This window comes from Vipera berus (assembly GCF_964194415.1).
Source record: "Vipera berus genome assembly, chromosome: 2".
NCBI lineage: Eukaryota > Metazoa > Chordata > Lepidosauria > Squamata > Viperidae > Vipera > Vipera berus.
In genome coordinates, this window is record NC_138203.1 from 174,757,370 (window position 1) to 174,783,909 (window position 26,540).

General features: G+C 38.2%; 1 protein-coding gene across 1 annotated transcript in view; it reads right to left on the reverse strand.

The window, feature by feature from the left end:
- The window catches only part of MYOCD (myocardin), a gene marked incomplete at its 5' end in the record, with an annotated part of 131,134 nt that overhangs the window by 26,725 nt on the left and 77,869 nt on the right, over positions 1-26,540 (reverse strand). The window lies entirely within an intron of this gene.

Here is a 26,540-nt window from a genome sequence, read left to right on the forward strand (position 1 = left end):
AAATCCATTTGGGTCTTTCATAATTATCATGGTTCAAAATTCAAATCACTAAATTTGTTTCCAAATTGAAAATCAAGTTCAGTGACATTTTGGACATTTTAAAAATTAGGAGAAATGATGCTGTAGACCAGAGAGAATGTTAAGTGAAGAAATCGTATTTTGTCTGCTACAGGAAGATGTGATACATTCAGCTGCATGTCAAAGAAGCAAGTATGAATCAATTTACATATTACAAATATTATGCAGAAATCTTTCAAAATTGCTCAACATGCTGATGAGTCTGTACTGATTTGCAATCCAAAACATAGTTACTAGAGAGTAAGCTTGACAAAGGGCAGTAGAAGTCAACATCCACAATATTGCAACAGAAGATGAACCATCAATCAAGACTAGGAAAGAATGAATCTGTCAATCCCACTTATTCCTACCTGAGCACTTTCAAACATCTTATATCCTTTCCATCCTGTTCATGAAGAAATCAGCCCTTTTTGGAAAGTTCTTATCCAAAACTCATTAGAATAAAATCTTGCCGATTTGTATTTACCAAATACAATTCAGTCAAGTAAAAATGAAATATTCAAAGCCTTTGCCACTTCACTTCTACGTTATATTTTTTTTTCCAAATCTAAAATACTTTCTTTCCTGTATATCAAGAAATCTGAGATTACAATATTGATAAGATGTTATAACAGAAAAATTACTAAACCAAAATGAGTAGATAATGCTGCCACGGGGTATAATTTCAATTCACCTCATATATTCAGCTTAGCATAAACTCAGCTGAAGACTAATGACACATGCTTTATTAAATTTTCCCTATAATAATTTTTGAAACAATTTTCTTAGAAACTTGTATAATTATAACCTTCTCTTTTTCCAAGTAATATTCATTCATGATGTTGTTCTTTCACTTTAGCGAAATCTACTTTTATCCTTTAACCTTTAAAAAACAACTGTAATATCAACAAATAGATGAAACTCTGTTAAGTATTTTTTTTTGCTGTAATTACATACAGAACATCCATTATACTTATCAGAACATCCATTATTTTGGTGAAGAAATTCATTAATGCCTCAGGCAGGAGAAAGTATCTGAACTTTTAAATCATGGCAGAACTGTTAAGGGAATGGAGTTTTGCCTTCTTGACAGGGACTAGTTCTTATTAGTATGGAACTGGGGGAAAAAACCTTGCCATTTCCACAAATAATCTCCAAGAAATGAGCCCTAGAGACAAATGGCTTCCTCGGGGCACCAGCAACCTCTTGAAAAGCTCTCATGATTTGTTTATGCCTGCTCAAGCTTAGCACTGCAGAGGGATTAAAACATCTGTTTGCATGCTGCTTTAATCAGGACTAGACAAGGAACTTGCCCACTTCAGAGATGTCATTTCAGCAGGAAAACATGGGAGGAAAGAGATAGAGAACTGGGGGAGGCAGCCGCCAAAGACCTGGGCATTGAGAAAGCGTGGCATATGGTCTTAGGAACCAGATGCAAAGCTTTGACACCACAAATACTTAAGTGCACATATGCCAAAATACTTCCCATTTACAACAAAACTCAAAAGCTCCAATCCTGGGGAAAAATATTAGATGAGTTGCTGGAGTCCTATAATTCATCTACATTCTTTAATTTGAATGATATGAATGCTTGATCTGCATCAACAAATAACCAGTGGAACAGCTTGCCATCAGAAGTTGTGGGTGCTTCATCACTTGTCTGAAATGGTATAGGGTCTTCTGCTTGAGCAGGGGATTGGACTAGAAGACCTCCAAGATCCCTTCCAGCTTTATTCTGATTGATTGATCTTCAGCACATATGTATGGGAGGGAAAGGGAGTCATTTCCAGAAGTTTCAGAGGAATTTTCTTCCCCATAGAATGCCAGAAAATTAGAACCACGGAGATTCAGAATGTCCCAAACACGTTTTCTCTTTTTTAATAAAAAGAGTTGCTATATAGCCATAGACAATTACTAATTTTCAAAGCAGAATATTAATTATTTCCTAATTGGGTATATACTAGTCTGTCTTTCTGTCTTTCTTTCTTTCTTTCTTTCTTTCTTTCTTTCTTTCTTTCTTTCTTTCTTTCTTTCTTTCTTCACTCATTAGGATGTCCTTGTGATAACAATGGGATTTTTTTGGAAAGATTTCTTTATTCTTTACCTTTCAACTACAGCATAAACCATGACAAGGAGGGTTCAACTAATTATTAGCTAATATAATATTTAAATACTCATATATTATAAAAATCAACACCAACACCAAAATGTTCATACACAAGTCCAAATTGAAGCCACTTTTGTCTTATGTATAATGCAACTGGTATTATGAATATTTTGTTCTTTTTTTAATAAAAAAGTATCTGTGACTGTGAGATAGAATTTACAGTGAATCATTCATCTGCAAAAATTTTGACTTATTGTTTCTGTTCATTTACAATCCAAGTGCTATTCCACTAATAGATACATCTGTTGAGAAACGGTGCAATCATTCCATTTAGTTTTAGAGATACTTCATCTCTATCTTCCAAATGATGGTTTGAACAAGGACTGAGCTAATTTGCCATCATCACTGGTTAGTTGCAGAACCAGTAGATGAAGGATGAAATATGCAAAACTATTTAGCTAGAACAATGAACAAGATAGGCCATCAATCTAGCCTATGTTTACAAGACATGAGCTCTCCATGGAAGTTAACATAACCCTACAAATACACATATGGAGGCACTTTGCCAAAAAGCCTATGTAGCCTAAGACAGCCTTCTGTCTCAGTAAGACAGAGGATGGCACTCCCTCCTTTAAGCATATTCAAAAATTGGCTTAGACTGGCAGTTATGCCCTGAAGTCTCCTCCCTGCCCTTAAGGGCAGCAGAGCACCCAGCGAGGCATAGTCTAACTCATTTAACACACACGCATACTTCCAATTCCCAGTTTCAGAAAATTGTTCCATACTCTCGACAGTATATTAATCAACATAGCAGTCCCATTATGACTAATGGTAGCACTGTTTGGAAGTTAATCCATGGGTGGCATTTATTCCAATGCAGCAAAACTGCAGAACAGGTATTTAGTTATTTAGAGTTCATTAAAAAGGCACAAATTAATCTTGTTTACCCGGTGAATTTTACCCACCTGAGATCTTCCAGTACTGTATATCAGGGAAATGGAACTGAGTTTCAGAAATTAGCAATAAGACCTAAAATTAGAAAGCCAACACTCCTTTATGCATTTTTAGAGTGTGATATTCTGAGCGTGGTACCAGAAATTGTATCAAGCTGGAGAACTTTCTGGTGCCTTCCAAGGTATTTACTGTATTTTATAATATGAACTAATTCAATGCTGCAAATTTATTCTGCAGTTCAATTTTGGCATGGTGTTATTATACCCCCCCCCGTCCCAATATATGTTCATTAATGAAAAAACTGATATGTCCTGAGTTACTCAGAATGAACCTTTTACCAGATTAGAGATTTACTGAATGACTGTATCAATAAAATGTCAAGTTACTATAATTTTTCAGGTGTTTTCTAAACTGATCAGGTGTTTATTAATATGTAGTCTTGGTGGTAAAGCTGGGTAAAATATGTAAAACAATATCAAAAAATAATGATGAAATTCAATATATCTTTATCCAATTTTTTGGCCATCCAGGATAACTCTAGGCAGTTTATAATATTTCCATTATGTCTGTTTCCCCATAACACAGAAGCATCTCACTAGTATTCAAGCAATGAGATTAAATACACCTGCTCAATTTTTTTGCATTTCAGATGTTTGTAAGTTTGCTCTTCTTTGCCTTTTCTTTAGATCAATTCCAACCATGCCACAGACTATAACAAACAGTCTGCAGGATAAATCCGAGATTTTAAACAGGAGAAACCTCAGTTTTCTGATGAAGGCAAGTTTATAGTCCCAATGAAAAATAAAATTAATGAAGCTAAATGTGTAAATAAAGCATACAGTGTTTATTTCGATTTACAGTCATAACTCTGGGAACTTTTGAGGGATAATCAAAAGAACATTTGCTTTAGAACATGAACATTTTTTTTTCATCAGGAGCTTATCAAATCTTTGTTACCAGATTAGGTGGATTTTTTTTTTAAAAAAGCACATCTTTTTTCTAACATGTTGCCAAAATCTGCATTGTTAAAATATAAATCCAGTATGTCTAGTTCTTTCATTGGCCTCTCATTCTGATTAGCACCAGAACTTACATACAAAGCAGATTCCAACTTCATATCTATTGACAGTAAAACAGCTAGAAGTTTGCTTTCCATTCATAGGAGAGCATAAAATACATTCAGACTGCACCAGATCCAAACAAAGCAGAGACAGGAGAAATAGTCTGAATGAATCTAGGTTTCAGTGTCACATTGTGTGCCACACTAAGTTATCTCTGCACTCAAAACACACTCAATTCAACACAGTACAATACACAATACAATATTCAAAGGAACACAGATGTTCCTTTCCTACACTGACAATCAACCCATTTTCAGTACAACTGCTTAAGATTCTTTAGCCAGTAAGGTTGAAAACCACAAGCCTAAATATCATAACTTCATAACACCGCTCACCAACCTGAACCCTCAGTGATAGCTAGCAGATCAGAGATGAACTCTTAAGTAGTCTCCCAAGTTGCATCGTCTAGTTGCAGCAGTCTGATACTATCTGAACATGTATTTTTGGGAGCAACAATTCTCTGGAGCGATTCCCTCCACCTCCAGGAAAAGTTAAACAGTTAGGGGGAGGGTTCTTGAGCCAACCACTTAATGTTTGTCCCATTTGATTTAATACAATTCCATTGATATTTGGAACCTGGCAGCCAGGTCGAAAGAATCATTGTTTCTGTGAAATTTGTCAGGATGACCTCAGTTTTATTTATTTATTTATCTTTGGCAAAATAGACAAAATAGCATACACCATAGTTTCTCCACTTTATGGAAATGGAAGGAGAGAGAAAAAAAATATCCGTGACTGCAAGACTGCTGAGTCCATTTCAGATTGATACCCAACTCAGAGCAGTGGATAGTCTGTCCCAAGTGGCATTTGAAGCTGTTCTCACTGTAAGTGAAACTTGCTTGCTTTTTCCTTGACATGAGGTTGGCAGAACTCCACCCAATGTTATAGCTTTCTTTCTTTATTTGTAATGAGATTTTTGACTTTATAATGTTCATGTTAATATTACCAAAGTAGGATGCAATTAAAATCAAACTTATTCTGAATGCAGTCCTAGAAAAACCAAAGACTTAAACAAAGCAAAGCTCAACAAGCTTCTCAAAATATGATTTATTCCTGTCGGTCTGTCAATGTTTGAAGACAGGTGAACTTATCATGGAAGAACATTCTGTAATAAAGTGCTACCCCAGAGGAAGTCCTACAATTAGGAGTAAATAATTTAACCGATTATGGGATGACATTTAAATCAGTGTTACAGGGGTGTCAAACTCACAACATCACGTGTTGTGTTGCGACGTATTCTGACTTTTTTCCCATTGCCGGCAATGGGGTGGGCACAGTTTCACCATGATGCATCTGGCCCGCGGGCCGGCAGTTTGACATCCCTGCTCTAAAACAAAGGGGAGAAAAATCTATGAACAAAATTATTCTGCCTATTATTTAGAATTTTAAAAAGGAAGATCAGCCCCTTGAATTTGGTCTGGAAACAGCCTGATAACCAGAGAAGATCACTTAGAATGGACAACCAAATTCAAACTGCTGCATTCTGTGCTGGAGAAGTTTCTTAACTACTAGAGGTATCCAATATCTAACATATATAACTGCAGAGATTGACCTAAAAGTTTACCAAAACATGCAAGACAATGTTTTGCATGTTTTGGTAATGTCCAGACTAATCTTAATCTTCAGACTATCCCATAAATAATTACCCCAAAGCATTCTTCAGTGCATGAGCAAATAGGGTACCAGAGTGGTAGTTGCGTAAGTAGATGAAATGACCATTGCCAAAACATCTTGACAGAAAAATTCTAAGAGATTAACTATCTTGATATCAGTACTTTTTATACAATGGTAACAACCTAGAGCAATGGAAATGCCATTTTTCATTTGCTGTGTGAATGCTTTTCTAAAACCCAAGTGTACAATTAGTCAAACACAAGCAACATATCCTTCTCACATGTCAAAAAATAACCATTTGTCCCTTCTTCTGACTTGTCCACACACGTACAAGGAGAATGCCATTATCAGCCATTATTTATTAAATAAGTAAGGAATGCGTAAATAATTTGACAACCTCCAAGAGATCTCACAGGGAAGTATAAAAACCAGAGGTTGTCACAAAAATTGAAAGGCGTCTATATTCTGTAATTATCTTAATTAGTCATCATAAGAATCCAATATATCCTCAACATGTAGTCTAAAACAAGGACATTACATTTTATAAGACAGCATGATAAATTACTGTTTTATAAAATTTGCTATGTCACAACATATTTTTTGCTACTTTTCCCTCATAAGAAAACACTACACAGTCCAGCAAACTGTTGGCACTATGAATGAAACTCAGAAGTATTAATTAGCTGTAATAGTGAAGTGACAGTGGTAAGAAAACAAGAATTTGTAAATTTTAAAATAGTTAGTTATAAGCACAATGTGGTAAGCGATAAGTATAATAATGCTTTTTTATTATCACCATTTTAAATCTGCCCAAATTTTCAGGGAGGTATATGAATTAAAAACATAAATTTTAAAGTTGGAACATACCATTCAACAATTCTCTCTGTCCATATGGAAAACTATCTAATGTTCATTGAACTCAACCAGGTATAGATTAGGGTTTTTTCCCCCAAGATATTATGCATCTACATATCTACTACAATAAGTTAAGGATTTATAAGTTTCATTTATGACCGCAAGTTTGCCAAGAATATGGTTAAGTATTTCCAAGCACTAAATACTGAATTAATTTTGTGCACCTTATATACTTCACATTAGTCTAGTACCACTAAGATAGCAACATAATATCTGGTCTGCATTCTCCTAGAGAGAATATCACGAAAAAAGTGACAAAAAGAAATCTCTAAATGTAGGTATTTGATTTTTTACTAACTCCCCTCCTTGAGTAGCCTTGACACACCTCTTTTACCCCAGGAGGAACTGGGCTATTCAAACAGATGCCATCTTGTTGATCTGCATTATGCTGTTATAATGACAAAGCTGTTTGTCAATATAAGCAACTTGGGGTTTCAAGAAATGAAACATTTTCTTAGCAAGTAATTGTCATATTGGTCAATTCTTCATTTATTCTGATATGCAATAATTCTTTAAAAATGTATCAGGCACAAAGAATCATTGCTAAATTTAAAAAGTCGAGATGAAGGAAAACAATTTCTCTGGTTGTCTGGTTCTACAGCTCACTTACTGAAAAAGAGTAAATGAACTCTTCATTCACCTTTGTGTCTTCACTATATTACCTGTGACAGGAACTGGTAATATAGTTCTGGCAAGCCAGAATCTGCAGGTAACACCTTTCCTTCACTTTGGGAAGAATGACTCTAAGCACCAAACCCAATGAGAGGGACTGTCCACACCATAGCTAAGGTCTTAAGCACTATGATTCAAATAACAATTGAATCTCAGCTTTATACAAAAGAAAAGATATGCCGGAGAATCATTTTGTTCTCCTCAATGCGCTACATGACAAAACGCTAAGTGCATCTACAGTATTTCTGCCCCAGCAGCATTAAGCGACATTAATCTTTGTAAAATATTAACTTCAGGGAGAAATGTTCACAGATGTTGTCCATTCAGCTCATAGAAAGGGTTCTCCAGGAAATAAGATGGGCAAAGTCACCCCAGCATTGCATATGCCATTGTCCTAAAACGAGTACAGGGTAATTACATTTTTGGAAAGACAATCTGGATTGGAACTGTGCCCCACAAACTGACTCCATTAGAAAAGCTAAAAGGAACAAAATGTATGGGTCTCAAAGAGTCATAAAGTTTACTTTTAGCCTGGAATCATTTGAAAACTATGTTCTGTGATCCTACCATCAGCTCTGTAATCTCTATACCCCCAACACCCCCGCCTTTAAAAATAACATATAAATGACTCTTAAAAACAATAGTGGCTCATTGTAGAGGAATGTGTGGCTCAGAGAATTATCCCCATCTCTCCTGGCTGCTTCAGGAAGATGGCAGTGTTGCTCTGGGATTCTTGGGTTACAGATCAAGCCTTCTCCTTTTCAGTGAATGGCTCTGCACCATTAGCATAAGACAGTATACTAATGGATTGTGAGGAATGAGTTATTCTCAAGAAATGTAAGATCACATTGATAGAGAAACCACAGCAAACCCCTGATCCTAAATCACGGAGAACCAAGCCAGGCAAAGCCTCTTACATTTGTACATAGTTCTCTGGAGTTTTTAAGCAGCTGCCAATTTTCTATTTTCTAAGCAAACATTGCAACTGACCACCCAGCTGTCTCACACGTCCTGATAGTACCCGAGTGCATTAGCATCAGGATCTTCTGATCTCCTTGTTATCTCTGATGTAGCAGAGATCAAACCCAGCTGCCACCATCTCCCTTTCCCATATTGAGTGGGTGACATTCTGGAATGAGTTGCACCCTACAAATGCAGAATGTGAGTGTGCTGTGCATTCACTGGTCACACATAGAGATATCCTTGGGTGGCAAGAACAGAATGCTTTCAGAAGTGGTAATAGTTTTCATCACAGCCAATAAAAACAAAATATCAAGACAAGTGGGTGCAGAAGAATCTTCCTGTCTCCTTTACGCTATGATACTGCACTCGCGGAAAATTACCCTGATGCTATTTACAGATGCTACCTACTCAGTCAAAGGACGGTCTCTTGTCCTTGTTCACCATCACTCACCTTTGTTCCTGTTGCAGGTCCTCAAAGAAGAAGCCCTGAATGGGGCTTCAACCCTCTGTGGAGATCTGATACATGTTTTTTGTAGCAAAGCTTCAGAAAATGGCAATCAGTCGCTTGGCTCTAGCTTTATTTCTCTGGTGATGTCATTTTAAATATTTTGCATGTTCCATTTGTTATTTGTACTTCTAAAAAAAATGATGCCTTTCTGCAATTCATGTTTGTCCAATTAGTCACAACTCTAAAGGAAGAAAGCTAGCTGGCTGACTAGATGTTGGAATAATGCATAAAGGCCGGCATACACGGGACAGCACCTGACTTGAACAGATGGGAGGAGATACTCTTATTGTAACAACCAGCCTTATGGATTTCTGATCCAGTTCTCTCTCTCTCTCTCTCTCTCTCTCTCTCTCTCTCTCTCTCTCTCTCTCTCTCTCTCTCTCTCTCTCACTCTCACTCTCTCACTCTCTCTCTCTCTCTCTCACTCTCACTCTCACTCTCTCTCTCTCACACACACACACACACAAATATATATATATATATATAATTTATCTTAGATTAGGAGAGTTCAGAATGATAGCTGAATTCTTTTTTTTTTAATAAGCTAGACTATCGACATAAATTGTAGGCAGCGAAAGAACGGAAAGAGAGGGAGCAGATAAAAAGGACTGATAGACACGCATTCTTCATCTACTGCACAGTCTCTGTGATAGCAAAAGCCCATGACAGCTTTACAACTCCTTGGTTATTTTACTTGCATGCTGCTTAATGAGAAACAGCCTCTAGCTGAGGTTTACTGAAAAAGGAAAGTTTTAGGAGAAATTCTTGCTGTGTTAGCCCTACCTGATCTGAATTTGCTCCGAATCAGCATAGAATGCTCAGACCCCAGAAGTGTCATGGTGAAGCCTTGTGAAAATTCCCAGGGTCAGAAAGCCCCTCGGTTCAAATCATAAACTGGCACCAAGAAGAGAAGCTGACCACAAGCAAAGGATCACAATTCATCTAGCCCTCCTTGGAGTATAGGTGACTGCAGAAAGCAGCAGAAGAGTTTGGGAAGTTTGGTCTCATCCAGCACTAACCCGCCACGAAAACCTACTGCATGCCTTTGCACTGTGTTGGGCTAGTTAACATCAGCAAGCAGACCCCTCCTTTCTATCCACCCCCTCCCCTCCTTTCTCAAAGTTTACTATCAGCAACATCACCCGGTGTCCTGCCTGATGTCATAGTCTAGCAGGGAGCAGACTATTCCTAAAGGGTCCTTAGGAAAGACAGAAGTTTGATATCTGATCCGCTATTACTACCAACAGGAACTTGGCCAATCAAGACTCTCGCTCCCTCTGACTGCAGGGGTTCAAAGCAACTCTGAAATATCAACAAGACTCCTGGTTAACTCTTTCTGTGATGCTGAACTGTTGCAACCAAGAATTCAAAAAAGAAGACCAGCATTAGGGACATGGCTTTTATCGGGAGTTTAATAACTACATTCCAAGGACTTCAGCAGAGATTTGTAATTGTCAGTGAGGCTCTGTGTCAGGCTCACTCTTCTTTTCTATTTCTGTTAGTACTATAGATAAAAAGTATTAATAAATTCACCGATGCCACAAAAATAATGATCAAAAACACACCAAAGTCAGATTTTATGTGCAGATATGGCTTTATATCATCAATATTGAAAACACAGGTTATAGTTAAGTCCAGAACTTGCAAATTTCTCCCTACTCTACCCAATTCAAGAAACATGTTTAAATTATTGTCAGTCAGCTGAAAAAGAAGCCTTAAATTGAAATATCTCTCTCTCTCTCTCTCTCCCTCCCTCCCTCCCTCTCTCTCTCTCTCTCTCTCTCTCTCTCTCTCTCTCTCTCTATCTATCTATCTATCTATCTATCTATGAGTGAAAGAAAGAGGATAACATATCCTGCAGTTCAATTAGTGTTTTTTATTATTCTTTCAAACTCAGGGCAGGATTTTCAAGCAGCTTTACTCCTTGTTAGTTCTTAACCCATGTCTATTTTAAAATGTTTGCAGTATTCCCCCCCCCAAAAAAAAAATTGCTTGTTATTTCCATACACACCATCTTTCAGCTGCAGTACAATTTATGCACTTTTATCTGTATAAAGCTTCAGTCACAAATATTTCACGTACCAGGAACATGTACTGCAAGGGGGGGGGGCACAAAGGACTCTACCACAATCTTCAACCTTTATGGCAATGGCATCTCAGAAGCATGAACTGAGACTACCACATTGATTGCTCTCCCCACCTGACCAATGTCTCTTTACAGCATTAGCTGGAGGAAATTAGCTGGAGAAAAAGGAGAGCCAAAACTGGGGGTAGTTAATTCTGTCCTATCTTTGTGCCCACCCAATGTTGATGTTTTAACTTTCTAAATGGGCAATTCACAATTAATTAAGCAGTAATTTTGATCTGCTTCCTCTGCCAAAATCTTTCTCAGTTCTCTTCTGATAGTTTCCAATGGGTATTCACAGCCCCTGCAAATGCACTTTTCAAGATACCCTTCAAATATAGACATTTGTGCTGCATGGAGATGCAGAAAGAAAATGGGGGTGTATTTCATACTATTTTCATAGTATTCTTATGGACATGCCCTGACGCTGAAAAGGTGCTTTGAAGTAGACATGGCAGCATCTTGTTGCACTTGTTGGCACTTTTTAAGTCAAAGCCATATTTTCCTGAAATTGTATGGATGCTGGGCAAGCAAAATAAAAGACACAGCTTCTTTAAGGATATTAGAACTAGAATAACAGAGTTGGAAGGGACCTTATAGGTCATAGATTACTTACGAGAACACCTGCTGCCAGCATCAACTGCCCTTCGTCCAGTGCGCTCCCACAGAGAGGGCCTCCTCAGGGTGCCGTCGGTCAAGGAGTGTCGACTGGTGACCCCCAGGGTGAGGGCGTTCTCTGTGGGCGCACTAGACCTTTGGAACCGTTTACCGGTTGAGCTCCAGATGGCTCCTGACCTTCGCTCCTTCCGCCGTGACCTAAAAACTTACTTATTTGAACAATCCGGCCTGGTCTAATGGGTTTGGGGTATTTTAATATTAATTTTATTAATTTTTACTGTAATTGGGCTACATTATTTAATTCTTTCTTAACTTTTGTACATTGTATTTTTATTGTATTTATAGCCCTGTACACCGCCCTGAGTCCTTCGGGAGAAGGGCGGTATAGAAATTAAATTATTATTATTATTATTATTATTATTATTATTATTATTATTATTATTATTATTATTATTATTATTATTATTATTATTATTATTATTATTATTATTATTATTATTATTATTATTTAGTTCAACTCCCCACCCAAGCAAGAGACCCTATACCATTTCTGATAGATGGCAGTCCAGTCTCTTCTTGAAACTTCCAGTGATGAAACTCACAGAACATTTGAAGGCAAACTGTTCCATTGGTTGATTGTTCTCACTGTCAGAAAATTTATCCTTATTTCTAGGTTGATTCTCTTCTTGATCAGTTTCCATCCATTATTCCTTGTCTGGTTTTCAGGTGCTTTGGAAAATAAGTTGATCCTTTCCTCTTTGTGACAGCCCCTCAAAAGACATGCTATCATGACTTCCCCGGTCCTTTTCTTCACAAGAGTAACCATACCCAGTTCCTGTAACTGTTCTTCATATGTTTTAGGCTCCAGTCCCCTAATCATCTTTCTTCTCTGCACTTTTTATAGAGTCTCAACATCCTTTTTATAGTGTGGAGGCCAAAATTGGTTGCAGTATTCTAGGTGTGGTCTTACTAAGGCTTTATAGAGTGGTATTAGTACCTCACATGATCTTGATTGAATCCCTATGTTTGGCTTTTTTGGCTGCTGTTGACAGATACAATGTGTACACCTACATCCATTGCAAAGCACCTTTGCAGCATTAGATCTGAAACCCAGCTTGTCTTTAGGTATTATCGTTATAAATAATTACCTTTATTATGAATGTAGATGTTTGCTAAATATGCAAACTCTCATTTGTATGTTGATCTCTGTAAGTCCGAAGCTTCTGGAGTTGCAGATAATGGATCAATACTGTAGTAGTTCTCCCACAGCTCAGTTCCTATCAGATTTGGATTATGGGCAAGCAGACTGAGATGAATTCCTACACAAACATTCTAAGACAGGACAAAGCCTGCTTTGAAACTATACAATCCCATAACAATTGTAGTGAAAGAGAACCAAACTGACTGAATTCTGGTTCAGATGATATATATATATATATAAAACTGTTGCAAAATTGCTCTTTTCTTTGAAATGCAGAGGCTCTATATAACCTATAGCAGTGATGACAAACCTTTTAGACACTGAGTGCCCCCAAACCACCCTGCCCCCTTTCCCACCTGCCCGCAGGGCCACCTATCACCTCCACAGCCCGCCGCAGCAAATCGCCCAGGCGGCCCTGCAGTGCCATAGTGGCCAAGCCCTCTGCCCACGCCCCGCAGCATCAACTGTGCACATCGGGGTGTGAGGGTGGAGTGTTGTCTCCACTGCCCAGGTGCCATGACCCTAGCTGCACTGCTCCATGTGGGCCGCACCCAAAGTCAACTCTCCTCTGGGGGGGCTGCTAGGGAGGAGGGGGCCATAGAGGAAGGTGGGGCTGGGGTGATGGCACATGTGCCCAAAGAGAGGGCTCTGCATGCCACCTCTAGCACACATGCCATAGGTTCACCACCACTGACATATAGGCAACACTGTTTCGTCAGTTGCTCATCTCCTATGCTTCTTATCTCTAACAGGTCTTTTAAAGGGATAGGCTTTTAGTTGGCTTTGCAGCTCTCCTTCATTGGAACTGCTCAGAATTATTTTTGCACGCAGACAGATTCATACAACGTTAAATAACAATGAGGAAAAAGGGGTGTAACTAATTCTTATAACAGTTTTGTGTCCAGTAGGAGTTTCTGTGGGATCCATAGCAGTGCAGTACAATGTTATGTGGTCAGGATTGTTATTTTTGCTCTTACTCAGTAGTGCAATGTTGTAGAAAGAGTTGGTGATCACAGATCATCTTCAAAGTGGTTTTGAGGAACAGGGGGATGGAAATGACATGAGTATCCTCAACATACGTGAGGATGATGTTCTGCTCTATCTCCTGCATGGAATTTTACCAGAGGAAGGTGGAGAGAGTTCCAGAGTGATATATTCAGTGGTGGGATTCAGCTAGTTCACACCACTTTGGTAGCTAATTTTTTTGTTGCCCAGGCCCAGAATGGACTTCTGGAAGTGGCATCCACACAGAGAATCAGTTGTTCACACATTTGAATCCCACCACTGGATATATTTCAAGCCATCTCATGTTTTATGGTCTTTTATTGTCTTTTGCCACCCAAGAATCCTTTAAGAGGGAAAGATGGAAGGAGTAACACAATGCGTTTGGACTGATAGCATTATGAGCCAACTATTTGGAAACACCCTAAGATTACACTACTAGAACAAAATCATTCTAGGCACATTAGTAGCCCAGGGAATGTTTGCAATTGACAATACACTCCCAGAAAATGCTTTCTCTGTGTTTTTTTTAAAGTCACTACTAAGCTGTCTGATGTTTCCATCATAATATTTACTTCTTGGTAAATAGGCTAAAAATCTTCACTTCTGATTCAGAACTGTAAGATTGGAGAATGAAAAGAGCAAGATGACATAGCTGTTTAAAAAACCCTGCAAAATGTTTTCTGCCTAGCATAAATATTTAATCGTTTTTTTAAAAATGGCAATCTGTTGTGTTTATTAAGGGAGGGATGCAACATGCGAACTAAGTGCAGGGTGGGGTAGGCTGGCTTTACTACTACAAATTCTGTCCTTCTGGAAGATCACTGTCCGCACTCCTTAATCCACAGGCCAATGTAGTCTTGGTGGGCTCTTTTGAAATGTCCTCATGGGAACTCTCTAGAATACACATTGAAGACCCAAAAGCTAATAAGAAGAAAGGGCAGCAGTTAAAATACCAATGGGGGGGGGAATTGCCCTTTCCTCCATCTATAGTACATATTTTATAAAGCATTCCCAGAGAAATACTCAAATCAAACAAATTACCTACCTATCTAGAAGCCCGAACCTTATAAATGGCATTGCCAGGTGTTGAAACAATGAAGTCTTCTTTTCTTTCAAAGTTATATCCAGATCATTTCTAGAATGTGCATCCATCAAATTCAGTTTCATTGGTTTTAAAATACTATTATTTAAATTATTTGAAACTCTGTTGTAAAAGCCAGTTGAGGTACAGAAATATAGAGAAGCCATCAGATCCAAAGCTCAGGTAGCATTAGCAATTAAGGGGAAAAACCAGCATTTATTTCACTGGAAAACAAGCCTAATACACAGTGTAAACCATCCATTGTTGTTGCTTTCTTGCATTGTGCAAGGAAACAGTGACGTAATCTGTGAAACAGGCAAAGCAAATGCTGAAATACATCTGTAAAGTAACCACTGTAAAGATATAAAACCTCATAAAGAACTGTGAAATGTCTCCTTAGCCAGATATGGTTCTTGAACTGCTGAAGCAACAAAAAGAAATTGAATCGGCATTGAGAACACAAGCAACTTTTCTAAAGGCAATGCAATCTTCTCTATAGTACAGACTCAGGTACTCACAGAATAACAGAGTTGGAAGAGACCTTAGAGGTCTTCTAGTCCAACCTCCTGCTCAGGCAAGAAACCCTATACCATTTCAGACAAATGGTTGTCCAATCTCTTCTTAAAAACTTCCAGTGTTGGAGCAACCACAACTTCTGGAGGCAAATTGTTCCACTGAATAATTGTTCTAATTGTCAGGGAAATTCTTCTTAGTTCTAGGTTGTTTCTCTCCTTGATTAGGAGAGGTTGCTTCTCTCCTAGATTGCTTCTCTCCTTGATTAGATAACAGCATGAACTGATATCTGGAAAAGCTGTCTCTAAAACCTACAGATCTGTTGTAATGAAAAAATGATGATCATCAAATTTTGTCTCTCTAGAGGTCTTATAGGATGGATGGGAATTAATTAAATGATATAAGGCACCCAAAGTCACCTATGTGTGAGTTGGGCATTTAATAAATAATAATCTTAACTGCAGTATTACTATGCCATTAATCTATGCCCTTTGTGAAGGAAAGGTAACCTCCCTCATTAAAATAGAAAAGTGGAAGAAAATAGGAAAGGAAGGATCAAGCTAGGAAAGAGAGAGATGCTAAATGTGCATAAGATCAGAATTTAATGGGATCTGATGGTGCTGATGTACACCTACCATCTTTCACATAGAAGTGTAGCATTTACCTAGTGTTCTTTTCACTGAAAAAGTTAATAATAATAATAATAATAATAATAATAATAATAATAATAATAATAATAATAATAATAATAATAATAATAATAATAATAATAATAATAATAATAATAAGTTGGAAGGGACCTTGGAGGTCACCTAGTCCAACCCCCTGCTCAGGCAGGAAACGCTATACCATTTCAGGCAAATGGCTGTCCAGTCTCTTCTTAAAAACTTCCAGTTTTGGAGCATTCACCACTTCTGGAGGCAGGTTGTTCCACTGGTTAATTGTTCTAACTGTCAGGAAGTTTCTCCTTAGTTCTAGGTTGCTTCTCTCCTTGACTAGTTTCCATCCATTGCTTCTTGTCCTGCTTTCAGGTGCTTTGGAGAATAGCTTGACTCCCTCTTCTTTGTGGCAGCCCCTGAGATATTGGAACACTGCTATCATGTCACCCCTCTTCCTTCTCTTTGTTAAACTACACATACCCAATTCCAGCAACCGTTCCCTGTATGTTTTAGTCTCCAGTCCCCTAGTCATCTTTGTTGCTCTTCTCTGTACTCTTTCTAGAGTCTCGACATCTTTTTTACATTGTGGTGACCAAAACTGGATGCAGTATTCCAGGTGTGGCCTTACCAAGGCATTGTAAAGTGGTATTAGTACTTCACTTGATCTTGATTCTATCCCTCTGTTAATGCAGCCTAGCACTGTGTTGGCTTTTTTGGCAGCTGCAGCACACTGCTGGCTCATATTGAAGTGATTGTCTACTAGGACTCCGAGATCCCTCTCACAGTTACTACTATTGAGCAAGTTACCACCTATACTATACCTGTGCATTTGATTTTTCCCGCCTAAATGTAGAACCTTACTTTTTTCACCATTGAATTTCATTTTGTTAGATAGCGCCCAGTGTTCGAGTCTGTCCAGATCCTATTTTAAGCCTATCTTCTGGAGTATTGGCTATTCCTGCCAGCTTGGTGTCGTCTGCAAATTTGATGAGTTCCCCCATCTATCCCCTCATCCAAATTGTTAATGAAGATGTTAAAGAGCACTGGGCCCAGAACAGAGCCCTGGGGCACCCCCCTACACACTTCCTTCCATGTAGATGCAGTTCCATTGAGGACCACACGCTGAGTAGGGCCTGTCAGCCAGCTACGAAAACATCTGGTGGTGATACTATCTGCTTAACTTGTGTGGTTGTCCTGCTTGACTAGCAAATAAGAAAGTGTTAACTAATAGAAAAGAATATCTGAAGCTGAGGGTTGAACTGTGGAGTCCTTGTTACTCTCTTGCTAGCACTGATGATGTTACCTAGTTGGGTAATGAAATGTCTGTAAGAAAACAACCAATGTCAGAGAGCACCAAGGACTCAAGGATTAAGTGTTATTTACTTGATATTTAAATGAATGCATCAGGATGGGCTGATCTAGTATTCAAACATTTATATCTGGATGTTTATCTACAGTACATGAATATTCTTTTTCTGTAGGTACTTGTGTGGCTTGTTGACTTTTGTAACTGCCTGACAAGTTCCTGCAATTTTCTTGGCAAGATTTCAGAAGTAGCTTGCCACCGTCTGGTGACTGGCCCAAGGTTACCCAGCTAGCTTTGTGGCCAAGATGGACTAGAATCTCTTGGTTTCAAGCCTTAGGCCTTAACCACCATATTAAACTGGCTCTCAAAAAGTCATGTACAGAGTCCATGTGAAACCTGCATTTAAAGCAGATATAGGGAGTACATAAGCAATTTGGGTGCAGGCAAAGCTGCTTGATCAGAAAACATACAACAGAAATAAAACAGCATATAAAATGAATCACCTGAGAAAGCATATTGATCGGATTTATATCTTGCCTTTTGTCCAAGAGCTTAAACCATCCTGGATAACGGTGTCTCCTCCAATGTTTTCCCCAGTACAATAGTCCTGAGTTAGTTCTGACAGAACATGACTGGCCTAAAGGAATGCAATGAGTTTCCCTGAGGGTGAAAATCAGCCTGTGTCTCCCCATGCTTAATGTGGTGGACACTTGATCAAAATAATATAAATATCCGGAAGTAGTATAAAATACATTTCCATTACTTTTCCACCCAGAATCTTTTGGTACTTCTGACACATTGCTCTTCTGAAAACAACTGGAAAAGAGTCTACCGCTGTGAGTATGTTTGCTAATTTTGTACAATGCATCCCATTATATTTCCACAATGGTACTGTTTATCTGATGAAATGAACACTGTAACCATTTATTTTACCAGCACACTTGTATTTTGCTGTAAGCATATTAAGGAAAAGCAAATACCAACTGTTAAATAACATGAATGGAGATTGTGCATCAGAATGCATAAGAGTAGAGATGTGGGTAAGATTTCAGGTTTCAACCTTGCCAATCACATCTCTGATGGGGAATGCAAAGGTGGCAGGAATGGCTCTTATTGAAAAACTGATCTGAAGAAATTTAGTATTTATGAAGGGTGTTCAATTGTAATGATGGTTGTATGAAGGATGAAGGATTGTAATGGTGTTAAGAGAACTGAGAGCAGTGGTGGGATTCAGCCAGTTTGCACCAGTTCAGGAGAACGGGTAGCTAAATTTACCTAAATTCAGAGAACTGGCTGGCTTCTGGAAGTCCCATCTAGGCCTTGGAGACCTGCCAGGCCTAGAATGGCCCACCAGAAGTGCATGGATACCACTTCTGGAAGTCCGTTCTAGGCATCAGAGGCCTGGAGGAGGTCTCCCAGGCCTAGAACAGCCCACCGGAAGTGCATGATGCCACTTTTGGAGGTCCGTTCTAGGCATCGGAGGCCCAGGCCTGCATCACATAATAGAACCGGTTGTTCAGGTATTTGAATCCCACCACTGATTGAGAGCCATTGTGACTTATTGACAAAAGCACTGGATTGGGATTGGGTAGACCTAAATTCTAATCCACTCTCAGCGAAAGAAATAATTTACACCAAAGAATTGTTAGTATGTAGGAAAAAGAGAGGAAAGGGGGCTACAGGACACCAACTTCAGCTACTGAACAGAGACAGGTCTCTTACAATGCAATAAATAGATTAGGATAGTATTTCTCTACTTTAAGCTACTTTAAGACATGTAGACTTCAACTCCCAGAATCCCCCAGCCAACTTGGAGAAAGGAAAATCCTTTAGCTTACACTAAGCATCACAAGTCACCCTTGATAGTCATCTGCTAGTAGGAAGCCACTTTTGACTCCTCAGAAAACTCAGATATATTGGGGAGCGGGGGAAGTAATCAAGAGAATCAACAGAAAGCCCCCATGGTTGGATAAGTTCATAATTAACTCATTTTAAAAGAGACAGGCACTTTGAGAGCATTTCTTATGGCTATTTATATCCCCCAAACTGGAACAAGGATATCTTTTCCTCCCCTTTCTTCCTTATTTTGAAGGCAGTATAACATATGCCTTTGACACAAGTGCATCTATTTAGGTGCTTATATCAAAAGGAACAATCTCTCTACGATAATTGACTTAACAGGCAGCCTTTCCACTGCATTTCTCTTCAGCTTGAATGTATTGCGGGTTGAGATAAATGACACTGGATAATAAAAGTGGAACATGCTGCAAGGTTGTTCCTTAATGGTCTCTTTGTAAGCATTCCCTCATCCCCACTGGCAATATGGGGATTATCCCAGGCAACTTTTGCAGGACTGACATAATTCATCTTCTTTCAATCACTGCTGGTAATCTCCTCCAATCTTTGTGTGCTATTGATAGAGTTTATTTTCATTTTTCATTTGCATTGTCATGGTAATTTTTGGTTCATATTTTCCAACACAGAGCTGGGGTGGGGGGAGGCCCATGAAAGTAAATATGAGTTAGAGCATGAATTCAAGCCTTTGCTGTTATTTTGCATGGCTTTCCATTACTCATCCATAGCTATTCTAAAACTGTAGATTTTCAAATAGTTATTTCTGAGTATTAAATCACTTATCAAATGGAGAATATAAAAAACACCTTTAAAATGAAGCTAAGACTCTCTTCTTCCTCAAGCACTAAATGTATGTTTGTGCCCATTGACTTTTATAGCCCTTGCTCTACAGGAATTAGACACTTGATTTGCTTTTTACATGCTATGTAAGCTCAGAGTTTAGGTCTCCAAACTAGGTTAATTCTACTTTGTTAACTCTTGGCATATGGGAAATAAGAGTTGAATAGTAGAACTTATAGTTATTAAGGAAGCACTCTTAACCTTATCTTTGCTATGGAAAAAGGAGATATGACACATTTCACCCTTTTTGAAACATGATAATGACTGGACTTATGTACTGCACTAAGCCATAATGAGGTTTAGTGTGTTGAATAAATTCAAACAGTGTGGTTAGAAACTATGACTTATGGCTTAATACAATAAGCAAAATTTGTCAGTGTACTTAATTCAACAAGCCATGAGTTAACATAATATGTGAATCCAGCAATGTCCCCCCCAGTACTCAGATGACACCTAATCTGTAATATCAGAGGTTTAATACAGACATCAAAGCTCTTTCTCTAGAGAATTATATATCATGGAAGCTACTGATGGAGCACTCAGCACTCCATCCTGTCCTCAGATTCTACTGAAGTTACAGATAATTAGCAATGACCAATTATTTAACTTTGATAAGCCACAACTTATTATTGTAACTCAGTGCTCAGTACCCAGAATTCCATGCACATTGGATAGACCAGTGGTCTTCAAACTAGGCCCTTTTATGACTCATGGACTTTAACTCCCACAATTCCTCAGACAGCGTGCCTAGCTGAGGAATTCTGGGAATTGAAGTCTACAAGTCATAAAAGGGCCATGTTTGAAGACCCCTGGGATAGACCAAACCCCAAGCTTATGACTGCACATGAGAATGCTTAGAGAAAAATACAGACCAAAGCTCACTAGCATACCTTCGTTGAGGTTTGAGGAACCACACTAGATACATTTGCAACAGAACAAAAAGAAGAGTTACACATAAAGCGTTGAGGTAGTCTCAAATACCTATAAAGTTAAAAACAAGTACAAAATTTACATTATAGATGTTGTAGATGGGTGAGCCCTCACAAAAAATATGTCAAAATGCATTTAAAAAAAAAAGCTCTGAAGAATCTAACCAATTTCCTTTTCCCAGGAACCTGCAGTTTTATGATAGTACTAGGTATCTATAAAGATGTCAGCCCTTGAAGGTAGGCCATATTAAGAAATAAACATTGCATGAAATATTCTACTTTATTGATATAGGCTACAATAATAGAATTTTGAAAGTGTGACAGTGCATTTCCTTCCCTCCCTCTTATACCAAATTAAAGTGAGTTAAGAGCAATCTTGAGTTTCTTTCTCACGCATTCCTATTTTCCTGGTCTAAATTCTTTTTTTTTTAAGTTAGTCATATATTTAGTCATACTGCTAAGCTTGTAAGCCGCCCTGAGTCTTCGGAGAAGGGCGGGATATAAATGGAATTAAAATAAAAATAAATAAATTTTCTTCAGAATCATTTCTGTACTTCCCTAAAAAGAGAATTATCAGAATTCTTTGCTGAAATTTTAACACTCAAGACTTTGGTAGCAAACAACAATTAACTCGGCATATTTTTAAAATGATATTATACTGAGATTGTTTTAGCTTTCCTGGAGAGATTTCTGATTCTAGAAAAACTGCCTGTATGCAGTTACTTTTCTTCCCCATTCTACCGCCAAATTATCTCCCAATATTCACATATAATTTTGCAAATGGCCAGTATTGGCAGAATAGTGCAAAGAGAAGCTACATTGCCTTGCAATAATATTTGTCTTGTGCCTGTGTGCTGCTGGCTAAGAGGTGGAGGAGGTACTTTGTTTTCTTGGAAAGCCTTCTGATCTTTATTAAAATGAGACCATGGTCAATCTCATAGAGCTCATGGGCCAGGCTCCAGGCCAAGAATAAGTTTCTTCTGCAAATATTTATTTTATCATATCAATGACAAACTCCTTTGTATAAACATCTTTATTTAATCATAATTTACCAATTATTTTAAATCAATTGTTTGCTTGGTTTCTAAACACTAATCAAGAAGACCACATTAAAAGTTGGTCAGATAGATAAGATGCATTATCTCATTGCTGGGCTGTGCTATAATAGTCTGGCAAGTTTCCTGGGGTGTGTCTGAAGGGAGAGGGACACAGATTAAAGATTTTACACTCTGTGCGGTTCAATGTCCAGATGCAGCTGGCAGATGACATCTTCCATTGATAGCCAAAGAGAGAGAGAGAGATCCATTTGGGGGAAATGTAAAAATTTAATAGGCATATCACAGGCCCTTTTTGACACCAATTCCTGACAACACTTTTTCTATATCTTTACTTGCCCTACCCTCACATCTCCTGAATAATGAATATTTTCCAAGGTTATCTATTGCTGTTCTAAACTGTAACTCTATCTTCTTGTTAATTAACTCTACCTTCCACAACAGATCATCCATAAGATATTGTCAATTATGTAATGTCTGCAGAGGAGTAAAACCAGTAAGTGAGAGGCATGAACAATTTGTTTTACTTGCTTTAAAATGCTACTGTATTTATATTATTGTTGTTTGGATTCCCCTTTTCTAACCTGAAAACAGCCATAGTAGTATTCTGCATAGATGGTCCACAATCCAGCCCTTACACAGAGCAAGACAAACTTTTGCCTGGAAATCTGGAGTTAGTCATCAGTAATAATAGTAACATTGATGGAATAACAGTCTGTCTCAGCATAAGACAACATCCTATGTTCGCATGCAAAGGCAATCTCTTTTATAAGCACTCTTCTTCATGTGAGAAAAAGAGGCAATATGTCTTTTAAGCTGGAGTCTGGTACCTCAGTCATAGTCTTTTTAGCTGGGTGAATTCTGAGTCACCAAGTGATTCACTATCCCAAAATTAATTTCCTAAAAGTATCACAGAGAAGGAAGGACGGAAGGAAGGAAGGAAGGAAGGAAGGAAGGAAGGAAGGAAGGAAGGAAGGAAGGAAGGAAGGAAGATTTGCTGTTGTCCAGATTGTTCCAGAAAGACATTCTAGGGTGTTACAGCTTGAAAAGTTGTGATACTCAACAGAAACTTCATATAAGTGATAAATCTAGCATAATTATTAAGTCATACTATGAATGCCTTAAACTTTCTATATCTGACTCCAAAAGACTGGCTGTCTTACAGCTTTATTAGTTATTCCAATAGATAGGATCCATCTTACAATAGTAGCTGCCAGTTATTTTATATTTTAAATTATGAAGATTATATCTTGTTTCTAAATATCAGACAAAACAGAATGAATAATCCTAATTTGGTACTTTGATACAAGAAACACAGAAGGGCTCTAAACTTTGTCTTTAAGCTAGAATTAAAAAAAAGTAACATCATCACAAAGCTTAAGATATTAGCCTTTATTCTTCGCTCCCTACACTACTGAATTTTGATATAGAGATAATGCCATTTCTCTATCAGAAACAGATCCATTTAATACTTGGAAAAATATAATACTTTCTCCTTGCTAAACATACCTCAATTTATGCTGAAAGTCACAGGAGCACCCATGCCTTGCTTACCTGTGTCCCATAATGAATAATTACAAAGGATGTGCTTTTCCCTGCTAATTATATTCTGAATTCACATGGTATAGATTGATTGGACTGCCTTGTTAGCAATAATTTTGACAGCATTTGGACTCCCCCCCACCCCAGAATCCTTTCCTTTTAAATTCAGTTTTCATGCTTATAGATCCCTAGCCTTTTTCTCAGTTCCTGATTAACCATCATTATCTTTGTCACCAGGTAATATCTGCAACATGCTTATCAAGGACAAACCTCTATAAAACTTACAGTCAAAAAAATTAAGGGAATTCAAATAAGAGATCAGAATTATAGATTGAGGGCATTTGCAGACGATCTGGTTGTTATGGTGACCCAGCCAGAAAATTCCGTTGTAGAATTGATGGAGATAATAATGCAATATGGGAAAGTTTCTGGATTTAAGGTTAATATACAAAAAACTAAAATGCTGTCTAAAAACATGACTGTTTTAAACAAGGCTGTTTTAGAAGGGTTAACTGGATTTGAAATTGTTAAAAGGGTTAAATATTTGGGGGTATATTTATCACCCTCAAATGCAAAGTTATATAAAAATAATTATGAAAAGCTATGGGGTAAAGTTCAAAAAGAATTGGATAGTTGGAAAAAACTACAATTGTCCTTATTGGGAAGAATTGCAGCAGTGAAAATGAATGTTTTGTTGAAATTTCTATTTTTATTTCAAATGATACCTATTCTTAAAAAGGACTCAAACTTGGAGGAATGGCAAAAGGGTATTAATAAATTTGTTTGGGCAGGGAAAAGGCCACGAGTTAAATTTAAGATTATGCAGGATACGCGTGAAAGAGGTGGTCTTAAAATGCCCAACCTTAAATTATACTATGAAGCTGCTGCATTGTCAGCGATAAGTGATTGGATTAACTTAACACAAGGGAGATTATTAAATCTTGAAGGTCATGACTTGTTATTTGGTTGGCATGCATATTTATTGTATGACAAGAAGGTAGATAATGTGTTTAAGGTGCATATTTTAAGACATGCTTTGTTGCGAGTTTGGAAAAAGTATAGATATAAGTTAAATTATAAAATACCTTTATGGGCAATACCAAAACACGCAATAGAAAATATAAATGTTGGGTTTAAACATGAGGTGACTACATATAAGGAAATTTAAGTTTGGAGAGAAATGTATGGCGTTTGAAGCCGTATAACTTTTTGCGAGGAGAAAAGATTGTTCAAACTTGGTTTCAGTATGGGCAACTACAGGCCAGGTGGAAAGAAGACCAGAAAATTGGTTTTTCAATGACTGATGAAAATTTGGTAAAGCAAATTAGAAATCAGGGTCACGCACATATTAAACGGATATATCTTGCATTGATAGAAATTGATTCAGAAACAGAACTTGTTAAAGATTGCATGATAAAGTGGGCTCAGAATATTCAAGAAGTTATTACAATGGACACTTGGGAAAGGATCTGGGTGAGAAATGTAAAATTTACGCAAGCCCAAAATTTAAGAGAGAATTTTTATAAAATGTTTTATAGGTGGCATTTAGATCCCAAAAAGCTAGCAAGTATGTATCCGAACTACCAGCCTAAATGTTGGAGGTGTGGTGGCGAAGATGCAACGTATTTTCACATATGGTGGACCTGTAAAAAGGTTAAAGCATTTTGGATTAAAATCTGGTGGAATATGCAGAAGATATTTAAGAAAAGGATAAAGTTTTGTCCGCAATTGTTTTTATTGGGTATTATTACTGACACTACTGTTGTGGACATTAAGTTGATGTTGAACTTAATTACGGCAGCAAGACTTTTAGTAGGGCAATATTGGAAGAAGGAAGAACTGCCGACTATAGAGGAATGGACTTTAAAAGTTTCTAACCTGGCGGAAATGGCAAAGATCTCGGCGTATTTGAAAGACCATTCGCAACAACGATATATCCTGGAGTGGAAAAAATGGATTGATTACATCCAGAATAAATATGGGACTAAAAAGTTTCATTTAGCATTTGAATAAGTACCGATGTGATATTTATATTGCTTGTAGTCATTTTATAAGAGCTAAAGTGCGATAGACTTAATAGTTTATTGTTATTAGCATATGGTAGTTTATGATTGTTTTTTATTTTTATACCTTGTATTTAGCTCTGGGAAGTCGGGGAGGGGGGAAGGGGAGGGTGGGAGGGTTGGGTTGGGCTGGGAAGGGTGGGTGGGGGTGGGGAGGGGTTGTTTTGTTAAAGATAAAATGTATTAAAAACTTTTCAATAAAAAAAACTTACAGTCAAATCAAAAGTGATTTGAGAAGGCTTAACCACAGTTGAAGGAGCCAAGTGTATCTGCCCTTTCTACATGTTTCAATATGGAAGATACACACGAGATCCCCTCACTGAGACTGTTACATACTGACATTATATGGACAATCTCCCGGCCCGAGAACAACCAGGGAATCCCTACGCGTGCAGCCATTGACAGTGACAGCTGTCAAAAGGCTGCCGGAAGAAACCGTGCACGTGCACAGGCCGGCAGCAGCCACTGACAGTGACAGCTGTCAAAAGGCTGCCGGAAGAAACCGTGCACGTGCACAGGCCGGCAGCAGCCACTGACAGTGACAGCTGTCAAAAGGCTGCGCAGGCGCAGAGCCAGCCAGCTGACAGCTGAGCTGTCAGAATGCCGGCTCCTGGAACGCGCCTCCCCTCAGCCGGTAAGCCAGCCAGCTGACGGATTCCCCGGCCAAGCCGCGCAAGCGCAATCGCCCAGGAACTGTCAAAGCTACCTGCAGGCTATTGGTCGCCGCCCTCGAGGTGGGAGAATACAGTTTCCCGATTCGTTGTTACTGTTGACAGTTCGTTATAAAAGGACGTGTTTCTCCGCTTGTCGTCTGTCCGGAGCTGAAGCGAATAAAACG